Raw genomic sequence first — 25,755 nt, 5'->3', positions numbered from 1 at the left:
GTGCAATTATTACGTCTTAGAGTGCACTCATCTCTCTGACTTTAGTGCAATGCTGTAGTGTTCGTTGGTTGTTTGATGTTGTTCGTAATGTTGGGATGTGGTTGTGTGCACTTTTTGCCCAAGACAAAATTTCCCCCAGGGGACGATAAAGTTGATCTCATCTCATCTCAAATTCATCCTCTGCATTTGACCCATCCTCCACTTGGAACCTAGGCAGAGGGCAGCGCCCGGCGACCAACTCCAGTAAAACCAGAACCAACATGAGGAGAACATGCAAACTCCACACAGAAAGGACCGGGGACGGAGCAGGGTTCGATCCCGGGACCTTCTTGCTGTGAGGCAACAATGCTAACCACTGACCCACCGTGCCAAAGCATTACAGATTATTACCAATAACATGACCAAATGAAAATTGGCACACTTGCCCGTGTCAGCTCTCTTCGGATCCTGAACAGAAACAGTTAAAGACCCCTAAAGTCATGTTTCAAGATGTATATAAAATACTCTACTTTGAATAATAATTTGTGTCTGATGGTTTTTCACACAAAAAAGGTTAAATTATCTTCTTAAAATCCTTAAGATGACTCCACCTCCTTCTCCCTCATTTAAAAATCCAAAGCAACTAATCAGGGTCTAGAACCTAACTAGCCAATCAATCACAGCATACAACACAGGCAACACATTCTCACTCCCAACTCGTGACAAAGTGACGACAAGAAGGGTTCCTGACCGATGGGCAGTATATGACGAATTGGGAGTGAGAATGTGTTGGGGCTTTAACCGCTGAATACTGGACAGTGATTGGCTTGGATGTCATGCTTGTCTTTTCAGTGAGCTCAGAGAAACGTTCCACTTTCAGCAGATGATTGTGGAAACAGCCTTCTAGTGTCAAACTCTGCACAGACATCATTCTGCACAGTGAAGCTCAAACGTTCACCTGAAGGAACAGCAAAATGACAGCCCTCTCTGGGAGCAGCTTAAGCTTTTAACAGGTCATATCTGACACTGCTGCAGCACACATGGGAGGAGCAGGAACATCTCAAGAGAAAGCACACACGGCTACTCTTTCCACTTAGGTGTGAGGTGTGAATGTGTTCAAATAGCCATTTTCTTCAGACTTAAAAAACAACAACAGGTGCCTTGGTGAATTTGAGTAAGAACAGGTGTTGATGTGTTACAGCTAAGTACCAGTGATCACCCTGCTCATCAAATGCAGGTTTTGAATGGCATTGCTCACAAAGAGAGTACAGAATGGACCCAAATGCAGGTTTTTAATGGCATTGCTCACAAAGAGAGTATAATGAAAGAAATGTATTCATTTCAGTGAATGTATTCGCTTCAGTGTGTAAGGTTGACTAATGCAAAAAAAAAAAAAAAAAAATCCTATTGGTTGTGATTTGCACTTCACGGCCACCGCAGTTAAGGTTAGATAAATAGTTTGGTCATGGTTAAATAAGAAAGATGTTTTTAAAATGTGGCTTATGATTGAGATAAATGTACTTTGAAAACATTGGGAATCAAGGCCCGGTCGTCGGCATCGAAGGCAAACGTATACACGCATCCGCCACCCGACCCACACAACGCACGTCCTTACTGGGCATCGTTTTATTGCAATGTCACACTCTCATGGCGTCGATTTCACAGGTTGTGGGAGTTCTATAGAAGTCTATTGGACGACCCCGCATGCTGGAAAATGATGAAAAAGGGGTAGCCAGTGTGTCAAAAAGTTTCGCTAACGGGTCCTGACTCCTGAACAAAGTATTTGACAAGTTGGACGTGAGAACGGGTTGTTCATGGAGTAAGTTCAGGAAGTTCTCAAACCTTTTCACCACATCAACCCAGGTGAAAAAGTATTATACTTAAATTATACTTTTCACAGTATGTACTAAGTACACTTTCAGTTAGCATATGTTAATTTGGCACCCTTAAGTTATACTTAAGTGTACTTAAGTAGTCATTTAGTAGTACTTATGGACTCCTTGAGCACCTTTTAAGTGTAATTTGTATGCTTTTTTGGAACAACTTTTTATAAACTTTAAGTGTACTGAAGTACACCAGTGAAAAGCATGATTCGTGAGCATTCAAAACACACTTTCAGTACAATTGTATTATATCACCAGTGTGTTGAAAGTATACTTAAAAAGGCATTATAGATCAATTGATGTAGTCTACAAGTATACTTTAAATACAGTTATCATACTATTAATATTCTTCTAGCATGCCTCAGTAATATTTCAAATAAACTTCAAATGCACTTTTTGATTTTAATTAGTACATTTAAAGTGTGCTATTGTTAATAAGAAATGTATTTATAGTGAAGTTCTATCACAATTTAAGCATAATAAAGACATGTACTTAAAGTGTACTATAATTGACTAAAAGTGTATCTGAAGTGTATTCCATCATTGCTTATGCGTCAGGATAAAAGTGTATTTTAAATAGAACATTGTTATACTTTAAGTACTGTATTAAATGTTCCTGAAGTATACTCACAATACATCACTATTACACTTCACATGGTGCCATTTTAGTACACTCCAAATGTGCCGTTTTGTTCAATGACCAATTGCACTTCAATTATGAGAAAAACACATTTTATTTACATTAAAATATTATGGTAATACAAATGTATGTAAGAAATTAAAACAGTTACCAGTAGCGATGCACAATATATCAGCAATCATATGGCTATCAGCTGATGTTTGATCTTGAATATATCGGTATCAGTCCGATGAGCCGATGGCTGGAAAGCCCTTGTTGGTGGCCTATACCCCAGGAGGGGTAGTAGACATAAGTAAGTCCGATGAGCCAAATAACCAAAATGTTAAACCATGAAGCCACAGTCCTGAAGGCAGGCTGGCTGACAACGCAGGCTGTGATCTGCTCCCATAGGCTGCTGTCCTTCTGCACCGGAGTGGAAGACCTGTCCGCCGACAAGGCTGAGGGGATGAGAAAAGAAAAAGACAAATTAATGCAAGACAAGCTTTTATAGTGAACGCAGATGTCAAGGAACTGTAAGAGAAGAGGTAGAAATTTAACAATGTGGCTTTGTTGCCTAAACCTAACCAACGGCACTACACGGCCTCTATTAGGGCTGCACGATTTATCGTATTTTCATCGCCATCGCGATATGAAAATGCGCGATGAACACATCGCAAAAGTCACGTGTTATCGCAAAAAAAAAAAAAAATTACAGTGCACATGAACGCAACATGCAAGATACCGGCTGAATAAGTGTCCAAATGTTCATGTCATTCTGGCCAATACTCCACTTCTGTTATAACATTTCAGTCTGGAATATGGAATATCTTTCAATAATCGTTATGACTAAAAGTAATCTCATGTGTAAGAAATGACTGTTCTACATTGAAGTAAAAATGTAAATAATTAACTTGTTGGTTTTGGATTTTTTTTAGCTTCAAGAGTGCATTTTTGTTCGTATGACCCTCAACACAGGCTTTGAGAATCCCGTGCCACTTACTGATACATATGCTTAAATTAACACACTCGCATTGCAAAATGAATTTAGGCCCTCACTGTAATACTTCAGAAGTTGAATTTGAAGTTCAGCATTAATACATTTGTCATTTTTTGTCTTAGATTTACCTTCGTGTGTTATTGCAATATCAAACTACATAATTGAGAATCGATTCTAGATTCTGGAATCGAGAATCGTTGGAATCGAGAATCGATTCTGGAATCGGATCGTGACCCCAGGAATAGGAATGGGATCGGATCGTGGCTTAGCCGGATCGGAGCACCCCTACCCATTAATATTTTTTTTATAGCATTTTTTTATTTATCGCAGGTCATATCGTCATCACAATATTGAACAGTTATCGCACATCGCAGCTTTTCCTCATATCGTGCAGCCCTAGCCTCTATCTTCCCAAAAGCGCTAATTTTCCGCTCGTTTAACGCCATGCGCAATGCAAATTGGGGGCGGACACAACCGCATGACTGTGAGATAAGTGTACTGGGCATTGGCTGCCACAAGCCAAAGCAGGCGTTTCAGCGCTAAAATGTGGGATAGATGGCGTTATCCTATCGTCAGCAGCGCGCAATTACTTTGCGCTAAGAGCTATGAAAAGGACCTCTTACGCGCAAATACCTCTCTGCGCTGGGCGCTCTGCACAGAGATTACGGCTGCGCTCCGAGCGCAGAGAGGTATTTGCGGAGTGGAAAGTGGAATTACTTTTGGATATTTATATATATTTATATATATTTGGGTATTAGCAGCAGATAATTCAGTGAGGCAATCAACTATAACTCACTGAGAAACTTTTATCACATCGCAAAGAGGGAAATAAATTGAGAACACTTGTGGGACAATGGACATAGGCTATTTACCTTCATAACCCGAAGGGTCGGCACCACAGACGATCTGTCAATAAGCTCTCTCTGTCCTCGCAGGAGTGAGTACACTATTACGCATGGAGATAATTACAGCATATTGCATGCCTCGGTGAGGCAACCTCACGCAAACAACCATTGTGAGACGGGAATCTGATTGGTTTTGATTGACGTATGCCAGCCTTGCCCGGTCACGCCTGTGAATAATTCTGGTAGTTAAGATCGCCCAAATCCCGTTTGCGCAGGCATTTTGGGGGGTTACATGCTGCCACTCAGACGTGCTGCCACTCCGACGTTCTGCCACTCCGAAATATCGGCACTCAGAAAGGGTTCTATATTCCCCGTTTTTCACTAACCTCTCCCAGCCCCCACGCCAAACCTAACCTCCCCCCATGCCTAAACCTAACCTCCCCCAGACCCTAACCCAAAACCTAACCTCTCCCACCCCCACGCCTAAACCTAAGGTCGGCATTGCGGCTTCTAAGGTGAACGACCGCCAGTCCGAATACTGGAAGTTAACGTTCGGAGTGGCAGAGCTTCGGAAAGGCAGACAGTTACCATTTTGGGGCGCAGATGATTTTTGGCAGAATTGTTTCCGCATGCCCGCCGAGAATTGCATCCCCAACATATTTCGGGGCTGTTTTAACTTAGAAATCAGGGAGGTCACGTCTACCAGACAATTATATCACTTTGAAACAGTAAAATTTCTGTATAAATCATTACCAGTAGCTCCCGTGAGGTGGGGATGTTTTTTTTTTGCTGCTCGGTGGGGGAGGCAAGGCGGAACGCTATCGTCCGTGCCTTAATGCACGCGCAAACAGTGCGCAAAGCGCTATTTAGGGATAGCGCCTGTCGGAAGATAGAGGCCCACGTGTTTACTTTAGTTCTTAACGGCGGAGGAATGGAACTGTTAACATCGGTAGTGGGCCATGGGATCCTGACTATACGTCAAACTAGGATGAGAATGAGAACGTGCTGGGTGTGAAGAGACAGTAGTCTGCTTGCTACTGAAACACACAGGCCACATCTTCTTTCTGGACGGACAGATTTGTCACCGCAAATTAGAGGCATTTTCTATTTTATTTTTAAATGGCGTTGACATTCCAAAACAACAGAAATCTATCCTTTCTGATGGATCGGTGTGGCTGCAGTTAATTCCTTCCAGAGTCATGTTCACACAGCACACAGAACACAACACAGCGTATAGCCTAATATATTTACATAATCTTTCAGTCATTTTCTATAGGATAACCACTGTGTGTGCGCGTTTCTTCCCCAGCGGCAGCATGGTCTGGGGGAGAAACGCGAAACCGAAAGTAGACCAAGATGCGTGTTGCATCTCAAATATCCAAATATTCACTGTTGACCTACCACCGAATATCCGGAGCCCAAATGTTTTTATTCGGGCCAGCCCTGGAATTAGATGACTATGAGCTGACAAATAAATGAGCATATACTGTACTTCCTGCTTAATATTTCCTCCTACTGGGTGTCCGGGTAGTGTAGCGGTAGATTCCCTGCCTACAAAGATGAGGGTCGCAGGTCCGTGCCCCCGTGTTACCACCGGCTTGGTCGGGCGTCTATACAGACACGATTGGCTGTGTTTGCGGGCGGGTTTAAGGGCATGAGTCCTGGTCGCTGTACGACCGCCTCCTCTGGTCAGTCAGGGCGCCTGTTCGGGGCGGAAGGGGACTGTGGGAATAGCGTGATCCTCCCACATGCTACGTCCAGCCACTGAAGCTCCCCGCTATCAGGTGTTAAGCAGCTGGCAAATGTGATCGACAGAGGGGGTGGAGCAGCGAGAGGGGCAGCAGAGGGAAATTGGCCAAGTACAATTGGGGGAAATGAGAAAAAATAATAATATAAAAAGGGATAACCCACCTACTGATGTTGACGAGTCCGTTAGTGGCGTGTGCTTTCCGTTGAGGCTGAGTGAGGTCAGTCAGACTGAGGATGATCTGATGTTCAGTGAAGATGAGGTTGGAGCAAACACACCAGAGGGCACATCTAGAAACACACACCCACACCAACAATTACTCCCAACAGCTTTTAGAAGCACCTGAAGAGTATGGCAACTGTATCACATTTGAAATATTCCATGATTAAGATAAGACATGGGGAGCTGTGCAAATAAAAACAGACATCCAGAGCAGGACTCTACCTAGTCTCTTCCTATTTCAGCCCTACTTGGGGAAAGTCTGCTGAGAGTGGGCAGGATGCTCTACACAGGGCAGCGCTGAGCAGCGGCTGGATGGCTGGTATCCCAGCAGAGGGTGGGTGGCTGGTACAGGCCCTTGACAGGTGACACGACCGCTCTGGGAATCACAAACAGGAACATATTATATATACGGTATTCCAACCACATGCAAGCACCAGGTCCCTCAGCTTAAAAAAAATACAGTTGTACTGTCATACCTCTGGGCAGCTGTATCTGTTGTCGATGGAGTGATGTCGAGTTTCTACGAGGAGTAGATGGGTAGTGAAGATGCAGCGCACACAGAGCAGCCTCTGGACACACTGCCTTAAGCTGGACAACAAAGTCAGATAAGATTGCAGTGAGAAAACTTCATTTTCTATCTGTAGTACTCATGAGTGTAATTTTTTTTCAGCATCTTCTGGAGAATCTCTTTTTGTGGATTTTTCTCACATTTTCTCCCCAAATGTACTTGGCCAATTCCCCATTATAACAGTCGTTGCGCGGGTCAGAGGGGTTTCACCAGCAGGACGTAGCGCATGGGAGGATCATGCCATTCCCCCCAGTGCCCATTCCCCGAAACAGGTGGCCCGGCCAACCAGATGAGGCGCTAGTGCAGCGACCAGGACTCATACCCTACCGGCTTCCCACCCGCAGACACGGCCAATCTTTAGGAATGTCTGACCAAGCCAGAGGTACCTCTGGCAGGAGTTGAACCTGGGACTCCGCGGTGGTAGGCAAGTGCTTTTACCTCTACACCAGTGGTTCCCACCCACCGGGCCCCGGTCCATAAAGCATTTGCTGCCACGCCGCGGGGAAGCTAATATGATTCTGCAGGGAGAGAGTGAGATAGCTCTCTATACACACACACTTGCATTAAGAGAGGGTCCATGAAATTGAGAGTTTACAGTCTATTATTTCACTTGTAATTCACTATTCCAGTGTGTCAGAATTTTACATACACTAAGAAGCTGACTGTCCCCTAGCCCCATAACGTGACGCTGCTACTGTACTCCGATAATATTCTCGTACAGCAGTCATCGTCACACAGCGTTCGAATCCTCAATAGGTGGAAAACGCTGTTAAAAAAGCTGTCCTACCCGTATCCCACCTCCGATTGCAGATCCGGCGCTGTTAAAATGATACTGCTTGCGTGAAACAACCGTTTAGAAGCAGTCTTTGTACAGCCTGCGCTGAATTTACAGCAGGGTGTGTTTGATCTCACTATCTTGGTGCACCGCTTGCACATGGCGAGCAAACAACACATGCAGTCACACGGAGACGGCGGCTGTCAGTGATCAACGCAAATCCAGCGCACCTGGGAAGCAAAACATGTCATGAAATGACATGTCCTGTCGGCTTCTCCTGTCCTCAATACGGCACAGGCTGTGCAAAGACTGCTTCTAAACGGGTGTTTCATGCAAGCAGTATCATTTTAACAGCGCCGGTTAAATTACTGGCTTCATTAGGCGGACTATCATATCTTCGGATCTGCAATCGGAGGTCGGATACGGGTAGGAGAGCTTTTTTAACAGCGTTTTCAGCGGGGACCGCCTTCCATTCCGAAACACCATCGTTCCGACACACCCCCACTCAGAAACCCCCCCACTCCGAAATTGAAATTGATTTAACCCCCCCACTCCGAAATTGATTTTCAAGTCCATATTTCTCCGAGTTTCCTGCATTCCTGCAGCTTGAAATAAATGTTTCAACTCATTGTTTTTTTTATTATATGTCACTGTCTTCATATAATTTCGCTATAGCAGTAAACACGAGCCTGCTGCATTCAGATAGATACAGGAATGTGAATGTTGGATACATCCTAAAATCAGCTGTGGATCACAGACATGTTTGCACTCTGTGTTGTTCAGAATCGTGCGAGCCGCTGCTCAGGGACTGGGCACAGCTGTCCTGCTTGCTTTCTCCCCCACTCCGCAAAGAAATAGGCTACACCTTGACAACGCACACTCTAGTTAACCGCGTATCGGGCCCGGAGCAGTGTTTTTATTTTTATTTTTTGGCACACAGACTTTCCACTCTGCTGGTCTAAATAGCCTACCAGGTGTGGTCTTGCGCATTCCTGGCTCGCAGTTTTCTGCAGGTGCACAGAGATATCTCTCTACAATCACTAAACATTGTTAATTTATGTTGTCTTGCCATACAGTTTGTTAAATTTGTCAAATGCGTAATCCGAGAGCGCAAGGATCTGTTCCACAGCAGCATATTCAACTGATTATTTTTACGCCGACAGGATCTAATCATAAATGATGTTTTCTACACATCTAAAGGTGAGCTGTTACACACGCCCACATTCATACCCTGACAAGTGTTTGAAAAAAATTTATTGTAACTTTGAGTCAAATGCTCACAGTTGAATAAGGTTCATTGAGTCATATTAGCAAGATGTGGACGTTCTTATTTGTGAATGCCAGTCGGGTTGAATTGATTTTGTTTTATGAAAATCGGAGGAAATTTAGCTTCCCCATTCCAAATATGGACTTGAAAATCAATTTCGGAGTGGGGGGGTTTCGAAATGGAGGGGATGTCCCCATTCGGAATAGGGGTGCCTTTAGAAAAATGGGAAAACCCCTCCATTACGAAGAATGGAGGTTGATCTTCGGAGTGGGGGGGTTTCGAAAAGGCAGGGTGTAACCGTTTTCTACCTAGTGAGGATTCAAACGCTGTGTGACGATGACTGCTGTACGAGAATATTATCGGAGTACAGTAGCAGTGTCACATTATGGGGCTAACTGTCCCCATGTCCTCACTGCCTACTGCCCAGGTGGGTTCATCAAAAAGGAGTTTCTGTGTGGAATTTGCAGTTCTCACTCTGCTCCCCGGGGGATGAATCCCCTGCAATATATATATAAGAAAATAATATCTGTTCTGTGATAAACCATGACAAAATAGACAGGTTAACATGACCATTTACTATTTTAGGGTGTGTGAGGAAGAACAGTAACCTTATTCCTCTTACCTTCTGTCGTTGCCTTTCATGATCACCCCTTCAAGACAGACAAAATCCTCCCGACATGACTGCCTACATTGTAAACAGGAGAGAGTTGTAACTAGCATCGAGTTAGCAGCTAACGTTATACAGTACTTGATTGTCTCTGGCTGCTAGCTAGCTAAGCAGACTGAGTCCCCACACTAACGTCAGCTAGCATTGTTTTGTAGCATACTGTTCACCCTTTGAGTAAATGTAATTCACAAATAAGTCTAAAACGATTCAACTGTTAACGTAACATTAACGTCACATCTGTCTCACAGACTAACCTAGCGTTAACTAACGCTGGTAACGTTGTGTTAAAGCAGTCTATACAGAGAATAAGCGCTAACGCAAGCTAATCTGCTTTAGCGTTAGCTAACGTATAGCGTTACTAGCGAATAGAAAAACGCACATAATGTTGCGTTTCGGGGTACACCAAAATACTTTGGTACCGTCTGCTTATACAAGACATACAGTTTTAAATACATGATAAGCAACTAGTTTTGTCAATATTACCGTATCCCGGGCGGCAGGACGCCCGCTCGAATTTCAAACGAAACATGTTGGCTGGCCTGGCCTGGCCGGCCCTGATCACTTCCGGAAGTACCTTCTTCTTCTTCTTCTTCTTCTTCTGATATTTAATGGCGGTTGGCAAACAGCATTTTGTGCAATACCGCCACCTTCTGAATTTTAGCAGTTACACAATATTATTCACAGTGTGGGAAAAACAAAAACGATGTCCACCCAAAGTGCTCAAAAACATAATAGTGTCCATTCTTCTTCTTCTTCTTCTTCTTCTTCTTCTTCTTCTTCTTCTTCTTCTTCTTCTTCTTCTTCTTCTTCTTCTTCTTCTTCTTCTTCTTCTTCTTCTTCGCGTTTATAGGCAGAACCGGGAGTACCTCGCTTTCATGTCTTAAAAAAAAATTGTATGGGCTATTAATAACTTCACTACTTATTTTATTGTTTACCCTTGTTTTATTTGCTTAGTGGTATCTATTTTATCTGAGAACTGAACAGTAGGCTACATGGAGCTGATACTTGAATTTTATCACTGAGTCTGAGACACATGATTGTGTTTGTGCAGGGCAGGCTAATTTTGATCTTACTGATCTTATTTGAAGAGCTGAATATTTCAGACAAATAGGGATCAGTGCTGAGAGAGAGAAAAAGTAAATTTTAAGATCCTAAATGTCAATGTCACCTTGCTACCTTCTCACACGGATAGACAGACAGGCAGGCAGGCGGACAGACGGACGGAGACAGACAGACAGACAGACAGACAGACAGACAGACAGACAGACATGTTATTTTAATGTGAGCCAGCTAGCTTTACAAACATTCTCAGAATTAGTGTTTGGGAAGTATAATTAGTTACTTATTATTGATTATTCATTTAAAAAGTAATACAATTACTTTACTTATTACTTGGTTTCAAAAGTACTTGTTACGTCAACAATCAGCCAAACGTCATACATTTTATTTATTTGCCTATATAGGACAAAAACAAATCATGATCTGGCAACACTAGTCTTGCAAAGCCAGACCTATCTCCACTTTTCATTTCAACACTATGCCAGCGCTGGAGAAAGTAATGCAGTAACTTGAAATTACTTGGATTACTAACTGTAATATAATTACTTTTTACTTCAATGTAGGAAATAAAAAAATAAATGATTTTGGAGCAACTTTTGTCCCCACTGTCTAAAAACTATAGGGTCACACTTTAAAAAATAGTAATTAGTGCATAAAGGGCTAGATAAAAAGTAAAATGACTGAATAAAGACATACTCAAAAAAGTACAAGTACACAAAAAGCTAATCAATTACACTCATTTGAGTACTAGTAATTAGTTTCCTTCCATCTTGTATTACGACTGTAAGTATTTACAACTTATCCTACTTAAAGAACAGCTAAAATGAACTAACATTTAAGTGCACTCTTTATAAGTTTACTTAAATACACTTCTAATGAAGTGGAATTAAAGTACACTACAATAAATCATACTAGTTGTGTATTAAGAAGGACTTTAACAAAAGTGTACTTTTCACAAGTACACTATGTTACCACTAGAAGTGCTTGCACTTTAGTATACTTTTTTGAAGTACACTGAAATACAGCTTAAAATGAACTTATATTAAAGTTCACTCTTTGCAAGTACACTTAAATACACTTATAAATAATTCAATTTAAAGTGTACTACAATAAAGCATACTGTTAGTGTATTACAATTGACTTGAAAATAAGTGTACTTTTCATAAGTATACTAAATTACCACTTTACGTATTTGCAATTTAGTATACTTTTAAAAAGTACACTAAAATTACAGCTTGGAATGAGCTTATATTAAAGTGTACTATTTGCAATTACACTTAAATACACTTATAAATAATTCCACTTAAAGTGTATGAGAATAAGGTATACTAATAGTGTCTTACAATGGACTTGAAAATAAGTGTACTTTTCATAAGTATACTAAATGACCACTTTACGTAGTTGCAATTTAGTATACTTTTTAAAAGTACACTAAAATACAGCTTAGAATGAGCTTATATTAAAGTGTACTATTTGCAATTACACTTAAATACACTTATAAATAATTCCACTTAAAGTGTATGAGAATAAGGTATACTAATAGTGTATTACAATGGACTTGAAAATAAGTGTACTTTTCATAAGTATACTAAATTACCACTTTACGTAGTTGCAAATTAGTATATTTTTTAAAAGTACACTAAAATACAGCTTAGAATGAACTTATATTAAAGTGCACTTTTTTAAAGTACACTTAAATGCACGTGTAAATAATAGCAATTAAAGTGTACTATGATAAAGTATACTAATACTTTATTAAAATTGACTTAAAAATAAGTATACTTTTTATAAGTACACTATATGACCACTTTAAGTATTTACAATTTCGTATACTATTTTAAAAGTATACTTAGGTACAATTTATAATACACTTGCAAGAAAGTACGCTTTTTAAAAGTAAACTAAAATACCACTTTAAGTATTGGAAAAATGAGTATATTTATTTTTAGTACATTTAAATTGACCTTAATGGCATCTTTTCTGAAGTACACTTTATAAAAGTACATGTTAAATATACTTTATATTAAGCACAAAAAGTAAAAGTATAATTATAATAACTTTTGTATACTTAAATTATATTTCAAATATACAAAAGTATACTACTTTTTCACCTGGGAAGGACCACTCATTTAGTCCGCATTAGGTCCGTAGACTGCCATTTGATGAGATTTTAACCCAGGAACCCCCCTCTGATAACAGTTTTGCTTTCAGATGTTTTATTACAGAAAGTGTGTGAAACCCATGACCAAACTAGTCATATATCCTGTCATTATGTTACTTATGGGTGGAATTATAGTGAAAATAAATTATTCCTATTTTTGCTGGGGACCCCCTGGAACCCCCTCAAGGACCGCTGGGGGTCCCAGGACCCCACTTTGAGAAGCACTGCTCAAGGAAACCTGCAGGCCCAAGCCATGGGCTTATCACTGCCCGTCATTTAGGCACAGTGGGCATACTTATAATGGATACAGTATTGTATCATCCTACCAAGTCGGTACAAAGATTTCCTATTCACAAAGTCCGCCTCGCGTTCCCCAGGGCTGCTGCAGTGAAGCTGAAGGAATATGAATGCAACCGATTGGACAAATCACTATCATATGAAATAATTTGAGCACACTTGATATGCAAATGTCATTCATTATGGATATGACTACAGTCAAAACATATAAGCTGCCATAGTCATCATTTACAGCAAATAGCCTGGAAATATGCTTTATGCTTTGTAATATCTCTGATCTAATAAATCAGCTGGGAAAGAAAATGTTTCCCTCCTACTCACTATCTGTGCAGCCAAGGCCGTGGGATCCTCTAGGAATAGTGATCCCAATTTTCCAGAGAGCTGATTAGTGAGGACGGCTTTTCTCATGTATGCTACCATGGTGACCAAACCCTATATCATTATAAAGTGAGTCACCGCCATCAGACACGGGTAAGCCATAGTCAAACCCAAAGATAGTGAAGTAATCACTGAGATATTGATTAGTAACCCTATGTGCTATCCATCACCCGCAGTAGATTATGGGCATATTGTGGTACGGGAGAGAGAGAGAGAGAGAGAGAGAGAGAGAGAGAGAGAGAGAGAGAGAGAGAGAAAAAAATCATACTTATCACCCCTAACACGTTTCATAACATCAACAAATTAAATTGAACAAAAGTACCACAGTAAGCAGCACACGGTGTCCTCTGGCGTGGTTGGCATGAGTGAGTCCATTGATTAGTCACAGGTGTGTAGTGTAGATTGAGCTGGGTGATAGTGAGGGATTAGCCTACTGCTGCTGCTGGAGTGTATCTTAGAGTGTGCAGTGATCATCAGATAGCAACACTGTTCTGGTTGTACAGTATCTCACCTACCTGGCATAATCTGTCTCTTGGTTTAAAATATGAAAAAAAAAAGATCTGAATATGAGACGAATGACTTTGTTAAATGGATGCCCCCCTCCCCAGTGTACAGTGCACAGATCTAGAGAATACTGCATTTGGTTTGTAATTCTTGGACCACTGGAAGGAAAAGAAACACTATTGAGTTGGAACGGTATAAAAGGCGTAGGTACGGTATGGTGGTGCAGTGGTAAGCGCTGTCGCCTCACAGCTCGAAGGTCCTGGGTTCGATTCCCACCTGGGACGCTGTGGGCTGGAGTTGTGACCCCCCCATATCTTCAGTGCCTACTGCCCAGGTGGGCTATCTCGTCGAAAGGGCCTTTCTGTTTGGAGTTTGCATGTTCTCCCCGTACCCCCCAGGGTGTTCCTCCGTACATAACCCCCCACTAAAAACATGCAGAAGATCGTCATCCGACCAGTGATGACAACATCTGAAGTTGGTCCAATGAAGGTCCCCGGGCGCTGGAAAGAAATAGCGACCACTGCTCCTGGCCTGCCCCCTGGAGGAAAGGACAAGCCTGGATGGGTCAAATGCAGAGGACATATTTCACCGGCCACCGTCAGCATGAGTGTGTGTTGTGGCCGCATGCATGTGTTGTAGTGTGTTGTGTGACAATAAAGACGGGCTGCCGTCTGAAATCGTGGTATAGATCATGTACCGGTAGGTATAGATCATGTATAACTACTGTGACTCCACTTGCTGACAATGCAATCACTTTCAGGAATGTTCTAGAAATGAGTGGTGCTGTAGCCTTAATACAACATTCTTGAAGAAGTTGATTTTCAATTATTGTAAGAAAATTTGGATTTGATTCAAGTTTGTTTATTCATTTATATAACCCAAACATGTCTGTGTCTAGCTAGATCTAACTCAACACAAAATCAATGAACAAAATTCAACAAACCTATATAATACAAGCAGTTTTTCGTGTGGCCCCCCCAGGAGAAAGGATTGCCCACCCCCCTGGTTTAGAGTTATTCTCGGGTGTCTGGCAGCAGAGGCCCAAATGATTGTGGGTCCAAGTTAATGAAGCCATCTAGAATGTAGCTGGAGCGTGAAACCAGTTGAACACATTGAAAGGTTACCACGTGGAGAGAGTGGAGTAGCAAGATCATTGGAGACATAAAGATCTGTCATGAACAGTATCACTATAATGTCGGACGAGAGACATCTCAAGAAGGTTCCAAGAAATCAAAGATTTCTGCCCAGGGCGATTTTTCTCTCTCTCATGTGACGCTTCCATAGCCCAGGACTTTTTCAAACCATACACTGTTTTTTACAGCAGGTGTCATTGGCCTAAAGGGCATGGGAACTACACTGAACCTGGAAATAACAAGTTAGAAAAACTGCAACAACATCATTTGATGGACAAGGTTTTCACCCACAGCTATATCCCTCCTGCAGGGCCATGCACAGACTTTTTAATACCAAAACACCCTTCAGAAAGACAGGGAGATGTGGGTGTGAAATCATAAATGGTGGAAACGCAGCCTGGGGTTATGCACTGCAAATGTCCACGGAAAAAAGCTATCTGGCAAAAGGGCAACGGCTAAATTGTGCTTTTGGGCCTCTTTGTAACCCAGTGTTTACTGTGATACTGGTACCAACTAGAAGACCTAAGGCATCCATTGGTACCAACATGCCATGCTAGCTTGTTGTGAAGGGGGCTAAATTATGCTACAAATTTAGGCTAAATTCTGAAAATTAGGTCCTGGAGGGCGGGCTCGGCCGTGGCATTGTGACATCATCAGTGATGTCATGAGAGCAATGTTGCCAGACGTGAAGGTAAATATCTCCAACCCACTATAGAGAGCTAATGCACACCAAAAAATGGGTTGAGAGGTGCTAGTTACTGGAAGTGGACAGGAGATTAGATGGAGAAAACAAGAAAAATGACACACTCAAACTTCACAGATATTATTTTTATTTGATGATATTCTTTCGAGATGAAGTGTTGATCTTGAGTCTTGTCAAATAAAGATCTTCTATGCAGCTAGAGTGTGCAACATGCTTCTTCTTCTCTCAAATGTCTGTAGCTTTCCTTGCATCGTGCTATTTAAATGTCAAGCTCCTGTCACTATAGTCATTTCTTCTCTATGTAATCCCTTCCCGTGCACCACGGAGCGTGTTATTTCCATTTCAATGCACTGTGGTCACTTCACACAGGCACAAACCTTTTAAACCGCAGCGCTTTTCCCCCCTCGCCTCCCCTCATACACACCACCTATATCCCCCTAGCCACTCCCCCTACGCCCCTCCCTCAAACAACACCCATATCCCCCTAGCCACTCCCCCTACGCCCCCCCCAAACACCACCCATATCCCCCTAGCCACTCCCCCTACGCCCCCCCCTCAAACACCACCCATATCCCCCTAGCTACTCCCCCTACGCCCCCCCCTCAAACACCACCCATATCCCCCTAGCCACTCCCCCTACACCCCCCCTCAAACACCACCCATATCCCCTTAGCCACTCCCCCTACGCCCCCCCAAACACCCCCCATATCCCCCTAGCCACTCCCCCTACGCCCCCCTCTCAAACACCACCCATATCCCCCTAGCCATTCCCCCTACGCCCCCCCCCCCTCAAACACCACCCATATCCCCCTAGCCATTCCCCCTACGCCCCCCCTCAAACACCACCCATATCCCCCTAGCCACTCCCCTTACCCCCTCCCCCCTCAAACATCCCCCATATCCCCCTAGCCACTCCCCCTACACCCCCCCTCAAACACCACCCATATCCCCCTAGCCACTCCCCCTACACCACCCCCTCAAACACCACCCATATCCCCCTAGCCACTCCCCCTACGCCCCCCCTCAAACACCACCCATATCCCCCTAGCCACTCCCCCTACGCCTCCCCCCAAACACCACCCATATCCCCTTAGCCACTCCCCCTACGCCCCCCCTCAAACAAATGAAAAGAAGCAGCTGGCAACTGCGCGTGTCGGAGGAAGCATAGTGCTAGTCTTCAGAAAAAAGAATAATAAAAAAAGAATAAGACAGAGAGAGAGTCAAATCGCAAAGACTTGAGTAGAGAGCCAATTGTTTTCTGACCTGAATTTCCCTCTGAACAATAAATGGCATTGTATTGTTACATTGCATCTTTGCACTCTGTGGGAGATGCTGCACGAGGAAACTCATCTCACTGACAATATCCTCACTCCACACGACATGATTTTCACTCATATTATGCAGGGATATTGGAGGAAAGTCCAGGTATTGTCACAAAGACCATGCGCAGCAAGATAAGATTGTATTCCAACATGCTATATCCGGTTGGGGGGGAGGTTATAATTACCTGAAGTTTGTCATTCATAAAATATAGAGGAGTCAGTATGTGTCAGCCAAGGACATTAGTCACATAATATATTATCCTTTCAAAATATACATTTTATTATTTGTATTATTATTATTATTATTATTATTATTATTATTATTATTATTATTATTATTATTATTATTATTATTATTATTATTACCTTTATTATTATTATTATTATTATTATTATTATTATTATTATTATTATTATTATTATTATTATTATTATTATTATTTATCAATGATTTTACACAAATAGGTGTTTTTGTTTTTGGTAAGTATGTGGATATGATCCAAATTAGCATCAAAACACTTTACATGTTTTCCACCAGCAGAATCAGTGACCAGACCTTCATTAGCAGTGGATTGTTGCGACTCGCCGATGTGTTTCCATGGAGATTCAACCTCTCCTCATGTCAGTATGGAAAGAACGGAAGCATCACAAACATCTGGGTCACATTTATTCTCCTTTTTTCACGTGCAAAATGCACGACAATGTGCCTTGTGTGATTGAAGCGCTCTCTGACAGTAGCAAATTATCATGGTATCGGTTAATGAGCGCTTAATTGAAGGTAATTAATCTGAGTGATTATACTGATTTAAAGCAATAGAAATGCTTCCTGCCATAGTTGACAAACTGTCAGCCACTCCTCTTCCTCCTAGCATTCGTTGCATTGATCTTTTGGACCAACCGCGCCGATTCGTCATCTCAATATGATCACCATGTAAAGCAAGCTGTTGTTTACATGCCAATGAGATCCTCCTGACTGTCAGGCATTGACAAGCAACAAGAAGTAACAACCCACAAACAACTGTAGCCTATATCATCACTATGTTTCACTGTCTTGCAGAGCCAGCCCTATAGGCTTAAGCAAACTAAGCACCTGCTTAGGGCCCCCAGGGCTTGAAATATGTCAATAGTGCTCGATTTATATAAAATTTAGTATGTGGACTTTGTTTGTTTGTTTGTTGTGTTCGGCCACAGCTATGCCGTTTTACGTGCGATCGGGCTGAAACCTTTAGTTTTTGTAAAGGGCACCCGTGCGGGTGACATGACGGAGCCAGATTTTTTTATTAGGCTAATTAGCTAATAATTTGATGTCATCAGTGATGATATCATCAGTGATGATGTCATCAAGGAGGCATTGTGACATCACTGATGCAATAACGAGCAACACACACACACACACAGGCGAGGCCGAGCTACGGGCGAGGCTCTACAGCGGCGGAGCCTAGGCATCGAGCGCGTGTAGCGCGCGAGATGCCCCCCAAATCAAATTCTGCTTAGGGCCCCATAAAGGCTTGTGCCGGACCTGACAACTTGTGGAAGAGTGGTATAGCTCCTCCCAGGCTACCTCTCTATAAAGGCTACACCATTCATCATTTTTAAATGACTTCCTTTTGAACCCTTAAACTTCTATGAACAGTTGGCTTGTATAATTTATGGGCACTTTTTCTCTTTTGTCTCTTTGACGAGTTGAGTATTAGACTGTGGCTAATTAGCCCCTGGTGGCCTCACAGAGAATGTCCTCCATAAAGTTTTCATTATCCCCCCTGCGCTCCCCATCTGCCTCCCACTCACCATTGACTGGCAGACATCTTCTTCCACCTGCTGCTCGGTGCCAGACAGGTAAACAGATCAAGGTGGGCACCAGAACTAAGGCTTCACAATGAGAGCCAAAGCTATTGACTATTGTGTGGACAATGGACATCAGTTTCAATGGAGGCCACGCTGATCCATGGCGCTCACTTGGTAGAGCACGTACCTCTTTGCGCTGACGACCGGGGGTCAAATCCTTTGCTGCATGTCATCCCCTCTCTCTATCTCTCTCCACGCCTTTCCTGACTGCTGTCTTGTTGAATAAAGGCAAAAATGCCCCAAAAGTCATCTAAAAAAAGGAGAATTTCATGTCAGGTGATATTTACAATTTACAACAACTTTGGGGCACAGTGGCGCAGTGGGAGCACTGACGCCTCACAGCACGAAGATCCTGGGTTCACCTGGGTGGCACTGGGGATATCTCCCCATGCCTTCAGGTGCCTGGTGCCCAGGTGGGTTATCTCGTGAAAAGGGCCTTTCTGTGTGGAGTTTGCACGTTCTCCCCATGCTCACTTGGCTTGGGGTTTCCTCCATACAACATCGGTAACTAAAAACATGCGAAGATCATCACCTGACCACTGAGGTTGAAGACTGAAGTTGGTCCCTGGGCGCTAAACTAAGCTGCCAACTTCTCCTGACTCCTCCTTGATTACATGATTTCCCATGTCCACGTTGCTGCTTGGCACAGACACCAGCCGCTTGACTATAGTGGTTCAGGGTTTATTGCTGCTGACTGGACGAACAGCTTGGTTGTTACAGGAAGCAATTACCCTTAAAATCTCCCGGCATAATTAGTCTGCATAACAAGGAGACACACTTTCTAACTGTGCCCTCTGTGAGCCTTCCTCATTTGTTGTCTGTGGTCCTGAAATTGAAAAATGGAAACCTTGTTTTGACTTTATTGCAGTTAGGATCTGTCCCTTGGGCTATTAAATTGACGAATCAGTGGAGTATGTAGAAGCCTGGTGTGTGTGTGTGTGTGTGTGGGTGGGTGGGTGCACGCGTGCGTGCGTGTGTGCGTGTGCATGTGTGCGTGTGTGTGTGTGTGTGTGTGTGTGTGTGTGTGTGCGTGTGTGTGTTGAATTAACCCCAGGACAACACACAACAAGGAGGCTCAACAGTGGTGTCCCATAAGCGGCACGGCACGGTGGCTCAGTGGTTAGCGCTGTTGCCTCACAGCAAGAAGGTCCCGGGTTCGAACGCGGGTCCGTCCCAGGTCCTTTCTGTGTGGAGTTTGCATGTTCTCCCCGTGTTTGTGTGGGTTTTCTCCGGATGCTCCGGTTTGATCCCACCATCAAAGACATGTCTATGTTAGGGTTAATACTCCTGTCAGTGCCCCTGACCAAGGCAAGGGTAAAGGAACTGGAGTTGGTCCCCGGGCGCTGCACTGTGGCTGCCCACTGCTCCTAGTTCTAGGAAGGTTCCTAGTAGAGGATGGGTCAAATTCCAGAGGATGAATTTCCCCATGCGGATAAATAAAGGATAACTTAACTTAACATAACTTCTCTCCTCTGCAGCCAATTTGAAAGTTGGAATTCCTCTATAAATTATGCAGTTTGATACACATTAATAAATATTGTGTGCAACAGCAAGAAACGATACGGAAGAGTTTGTCCCACTCCCAGATGCAGAGGGTGACTGTGACTCTATGGTGACTGTCTTTGCCTCAGAACCGACAGACTGCCATTAAGCTCAGCATTAAGCTGGGGTCAATAAAATTGACATCAGGGATTAGAGTCTCACTCCTCTGCATTCTCAGCTATATGGAAAAGTTGTTCATAAATACTAATTAGGCTGTCCTACACTGCAAGAATATGAATACATGACTACATTAATTGTGTAGTCAAACTCTCAATTGAACTCAATTACTCACATGCCAGGAGAGCAAATGAGAGGACACGGATTTAGAATCAATTTAGCTGTCAAGTAATAATAATGTCAATCTGCAGGGATTTGTCTGGGATTAGTGCAGAAATAGCTGACAGAGATTTACAGTACATATATATATATATATATATATATATATATATAAAATTAATTCAGTGTGTGTTATAGCTGTGTGCGTTCAAGCAGCACAGAATACAATATTGCAGCTTTGCAAAAATGATTTCTGCTTGTGTAACAGGTAGATAAAGTTAAAGTTAAGTTATCCTTTATTTATCCCCTTGGGGAAATTCATCCTCTGCATTTGACCCATCCTCTACTAGGAACCTTCCTAGAACTAGGAGCAGTGGGCAGCCACTGTGCAGCGCCCGGGGACCAACTCCAGTTCTTTTGCCAGTACATTGGTCAGGGGCACTGACAGGAGCATTAACCCTAACATACATGTCTTTATTTGATTGTGGGAGGAAACCGGAGCACCCGGAGAAAATCCACAAGAACACGGGGAGAACATGCAAACTCCACACAGAAAGGACCTGGGACGGACCGGGGTTCGAACCCAGGACCTTCTTGCTGTGAGGCAACAGTGTTAACCACTGAGCCACCACTGATCCCTGCTAGGTTGTGTGACACGCCCCCTCACAGGGACCTGCAGGTAATTGCCAACCAATGGCTGGCAGCATTGCCCCATTCCCCCCTCATCATGGGGGGAGAGTATTTAAGGCTGAAAATCAGTTCTGCTTGGGCCGTGCTCTCTCCCCATGTGTCTCCACCTGTGTACAGCAAAAGGTAAGCCTAGTAGCATGCTCTTTGAGGACAGTAATGGTAGTAACTCCCAATATTTAAATAGTTTTTGTTTGTTTTCTCGGTTTTAATAGTTTTATCATTGACTAATGACTATCCTCAAATAGGGACGATCCAGTGAAGCCAAGTCCCAGTTTACCCCTCCAGAGGAGAGTTCTCCCCTGACCGACTCCTGTTAGAAGGTGTTATTTGATGCACCAGAGGTCTTTTCCTTTCTTTTGAGTTGCATAACAGCATAATTTTGTTTGAGAGTCAGACCTTGTTAATTTGTATTTTTGTTTCTTTATGCAGGTTATCGCCCCTGCTGTTTTGCCTTGGTTATATTTATTATTTAGTTGTTCTGCCCTAAGTGCCTGGCGTGGCTTACCCTTTGTCCCGTGTGTTACTTGTGGTTTCATTAATTTCCTTTATTGTCATACCAGCTGTACACCACTACAGGTGGGTATTGAGGAGTGTGGTCGTGGTGGTGGGGATTGGCAGCGTAGGGGGTGTTCAAGTTAACTATGCACTAAACACTTTTGTTCACCTTTTTGCAGTGAGTTTGCGGTGAGAGTGACCCAGACACAAACACGTGGGGTGTGCTGCTTCGTCGTCGGCCTTTTAGCTAAGCCTCCCCTAGTCTCGGCCTCCTCATCAATCCCCCCCTGTTCTGTCGATATAGTATGCGACCTAGCCTTTAGGAGACATTTTCTATTTTTGATATTGAGATTTTAATATAACCAAATCTTAATAAAAGTATTTTATTGCAATTACCAAATAAATTGTTAACCCATGTTCCCCCTTTACCACAGCTTCCAGCATTCCTTCTTACAGGCACATTTTCCATAAATAAACATAGCTTGAAACCATGTCTTATTGTCTCTTTACAATTGTACTTGTGTGCCTTATCCAACGTGTATTGCATTGAACTTTATTTCCTGGGGTGCAATTCCCTAGGTGGCGTAGTTGGGTCATTCCAGGGTATCAAAGCTTCTTAGTAGGCCTGGTTACACTTGTATTTTGAAATGACACCAAACGTGAACATAGACGACCTTTGACCTCTCTGCCCTGCCTGCTTACACACTGTGTGTGACAGCAGCAGCAGCTTTAGCCGAGCTGTGGAGCTGCACAACACTGCTGCTGGACAAACGGCTCAATATTTACATTCTTATTCACTCTTTTGATCTTATACAATGGGCTTTGGGCACCACGCTGACAGATTTGTTCATTTACACTATCTTGTATCCATTTATCTGTTTTCTTTTCTGTCAAATCCTCTTACTGCACTGGCAGATTATAAAAAAAAAAAAAAGGTTTATGCAAATAACTTGCAGTGCTCACAGAAATATGCTCTTTGAGAAAAAGATTGTATGAAAGTTTGAAGGAGAATGGGCATCACAGTGTAGCTGAGTGACAGAATGTGGCCATATCTCCTCATTCTCCTGCAACATCACGTCCTTGGAGAGCTGAACAGATGCTTTATTCTCTGCATGAATTCACTCAAGGCCTATCAAAGAGTTCACGGACCAAATTAACTTTTCATGCTGCTGCCATTTATCGTTTATCCTACCTTTGCTCATCACTAAAAGGCAACCCACTGCTGACAACAGTATGTGTTACAGTACATCTGACAAAAAGAGTCTTGTGTGTAAGTGTAAATGCCAGCTGAAATAGGCCCTTTTCACAGCAACCGTTTTGAGATGGTCGAGCAGGAAGTAAAGCAGGTGTAACCAATAACATTAATGAGGGACCCGGCACGGGAACACTTAAAAGGAATGGAACCAGTGGCGCAGGAACGAGTTTGCAATTAGGGGGACAAAAGCGGGAAGGGAGTCTTGCCGGCGCCCTTGACGTTTTTTTTTAACGTTTGGATTATTTTTAGCCATATTTAGAGGAATATCTAATTTTAAATTAACATTAGGATTATACTGATTATAGTGCCCTCGCTAATGGTATTGGTTACACCTGCTTTACTTCTTGCTTTACCACGTTAAAACGGTTGCTGTGAAAAGGGTCTATAGGACACTGTCATGCATTAGGCCAGTGGCGAACTAATGTGAGAACGTTCACGATAACAGACAGCAGCACAGTCCAGCTATAGCTATACCCACAGCTTACTAAAGGTGTCGAGTGTCGTCCTTAATTAGTGTTGCCCCGCTGTCTGGGCTCAGTACTGGGGAGGCTATTAATAAGATCTTTGATTCATTTTTTTATCAAATTGATTTGACCATGAGTTTACCATATAGTCTTCTGTTTTGAGCAAATGCCATGACCCCTAGTCCCAGAAAACCAGCCCGTTCTAAAGCCTGCTTTAAGGGTGTATTCACACCTCTAGGTCCGATTCAGGCGCTTAATTGATACAATTGTTGCATTTGTGCCTTGGTTCGTTTGTGTTCACACAGCCACAAATGAAACAGTCCAAATAGTATTGCCAAGCCTCCTGGATTGGCCAGGAGATACTCTGGTAGGCTATTAGCCTCCCGGAGGGAGAAAGTTATATATTTATATATTCATTTATTCATTTATTTATCTAGGCTATCTATCGGGAATTTGGAGATAGAAGATCAAACAAGACCCTCGCAACTTCTGCTATTACTATCACGGAGACTTCAGAGGATTACACATATGAGCACTTGTGTCAGGAATAAAATATTAATAAATAATGTAATAATAGCCTGCGGACATTTCGAGGAAGACATGCAATCCTTCTGATTGTCTGATTGAACCAGACAATCTTATCACAAAGAAGGCTGGCTCTGATTACCACGACTTGTTTTCATTTATGTAAATTGTGTCGGATCGAGGTCGGATCACGTTCGCACCACAAACGAACCGCACCAGAGTTCGTTTGGAAGCGGACCGAGACCACCCTTTCTTGGCGATCTCGGTCCGCTTGTTTTGTCGCATCCCAGTACGACTGCTGTGTTCACACTCCCCCAAACCAACCGCACCAAGGGGGAAAACGCTCTCTGTTTCGGAACAACTGCTCCAAACGAGATAGGTGTGAATACACCCTTAAGTCCGACGGCGTCCTATATTGGCGCTCTTTCATGTACCTTGTGCGTTGGAGGTAACGCACCCTGTACCCTTGTGTGCATTATGGACTGCCCATGGGCGGCCCGTTAAAAAGCAATCTGCGCCTGTTGGCGTCAGGCAAAGGTCAAGTTAGGCTGCGGGGATGGAGCTGGAGCTGGTCTTCCAAGGGAAAGAAAGGAACCCTCCCCCCTCTCCTTATGGGTTAGGGTCTCCCAGGGAAGGCTTTGGAGGCCCCAGCCTTCCCCTGGAGACCCTAACACTAAGCCCCCCACCATATACAAATCCTTAACACCCAACCGAGTTGCTACCATGTGCCTAACTCGAACCCCCCTCCCCTCCTATGCCTAACCCTAAGACCCTCTACCCAATGTCTAAACCCAACCTGTGGAGCCCCACAGCGTAACTTGACCTTTGGCTGACCCCAACAGGCGCACAGTGCCCGTTTAACGTTTAACGTTTAATGCCTGTGGCATTACATCCAACGTATGAGGTGCCTGAAGAGCAATGATATACTGTTCTACGCTGTCAGAGTGACAATGTGTTGTCTGCCCAATTGTACTTGGCCAATGCCCCCTGCTGTCCCGGTCGTTGCTCCACCCCCTCTACTGATCTAGGGAGAGTTGCAGACTAGCACATATGCTTCCTCCGATACATGTGCAGTCGCCCATCCGCTTCTTTTCACTTGACAGCAAGGAGTTTCACCGGCAGGACGTGGCGCGTGGTAGGATCTGCCCAGTTCCCCTCCTTCCCGAACAGGCACCCCGATAGACCAGAGGAGGCGCTAGTACAGCCAGCGACCAGGACACATAGCCTTAATCCTGCTCCCCACCCGCACAGCCAATTGTGCCCTGTATGGACGCCCGACCAAGCCGGGCGGAACACGACGGCTCAGACCTGGGACCCCTTGGTAGGCACTGGAGCCTCTGTAACAGTTTATGTTTGGTTATCGTCTTCTGGGTTTTCATTTTCAGGCAAAAGAGCATATCAGTGAAATGCTGTCTTGCGGCCAACTTAGAAGTCCCTGATGTCGGATTTTCCCACTGGCATAGTTATGGGTAAAAATATGGTGGAAACCCCAGTTCTGAATCACCACCCAAATCTGACCAGCTGATGGGCCAAAGGC

At 43.4% G+C, this 25,755-nt stretch overlaps 1 long non-coding RNA gene across 1 annotated transcript; it reads right to left on the bottom strand.

Moving 5' to 3' along the window:
• Positions 1-2,514: 2,514 nt before the first annotated feature.
• On the bottom strand, positions 2,515-10,117 carry LOC310782584. Its single transcript, XR_014553034.1, has 6 exons — positions 10,053-10,117; positions 9,525-9,587; positions 6,769-6,880; positions 6,515-6,668; positions 6,235-6,360; positions 2,515-2,939 (listed from the first exon to the last, which is right to left on the bottom strand). It is a non-coding gene; the product is annotated as an uncharacterized lncRNA (long non-coding RNA).
• Between the last annotated feature and the right edge of the window lie 15,638 nt (positions 10,118-25,755).

The sequence above is a fragment of the Poromitra crassiceps genome (assembly GCF_964638095.1).
Source record: "Poromitra crassiceps genome assembly, chromosome: 9".
Taxonomy (NCBI): domain Eukaryota; kingdom Metazoa; phylum Chordata; class Actinopteri; order Beryciformes; family Melamphaidae; genus Poromitra; species Poromitra crassiceps.
Note: the sequence above shows the minus strand (reverse complement) of the source record. Positions and strands in the feature narration are given on the sequence as shown.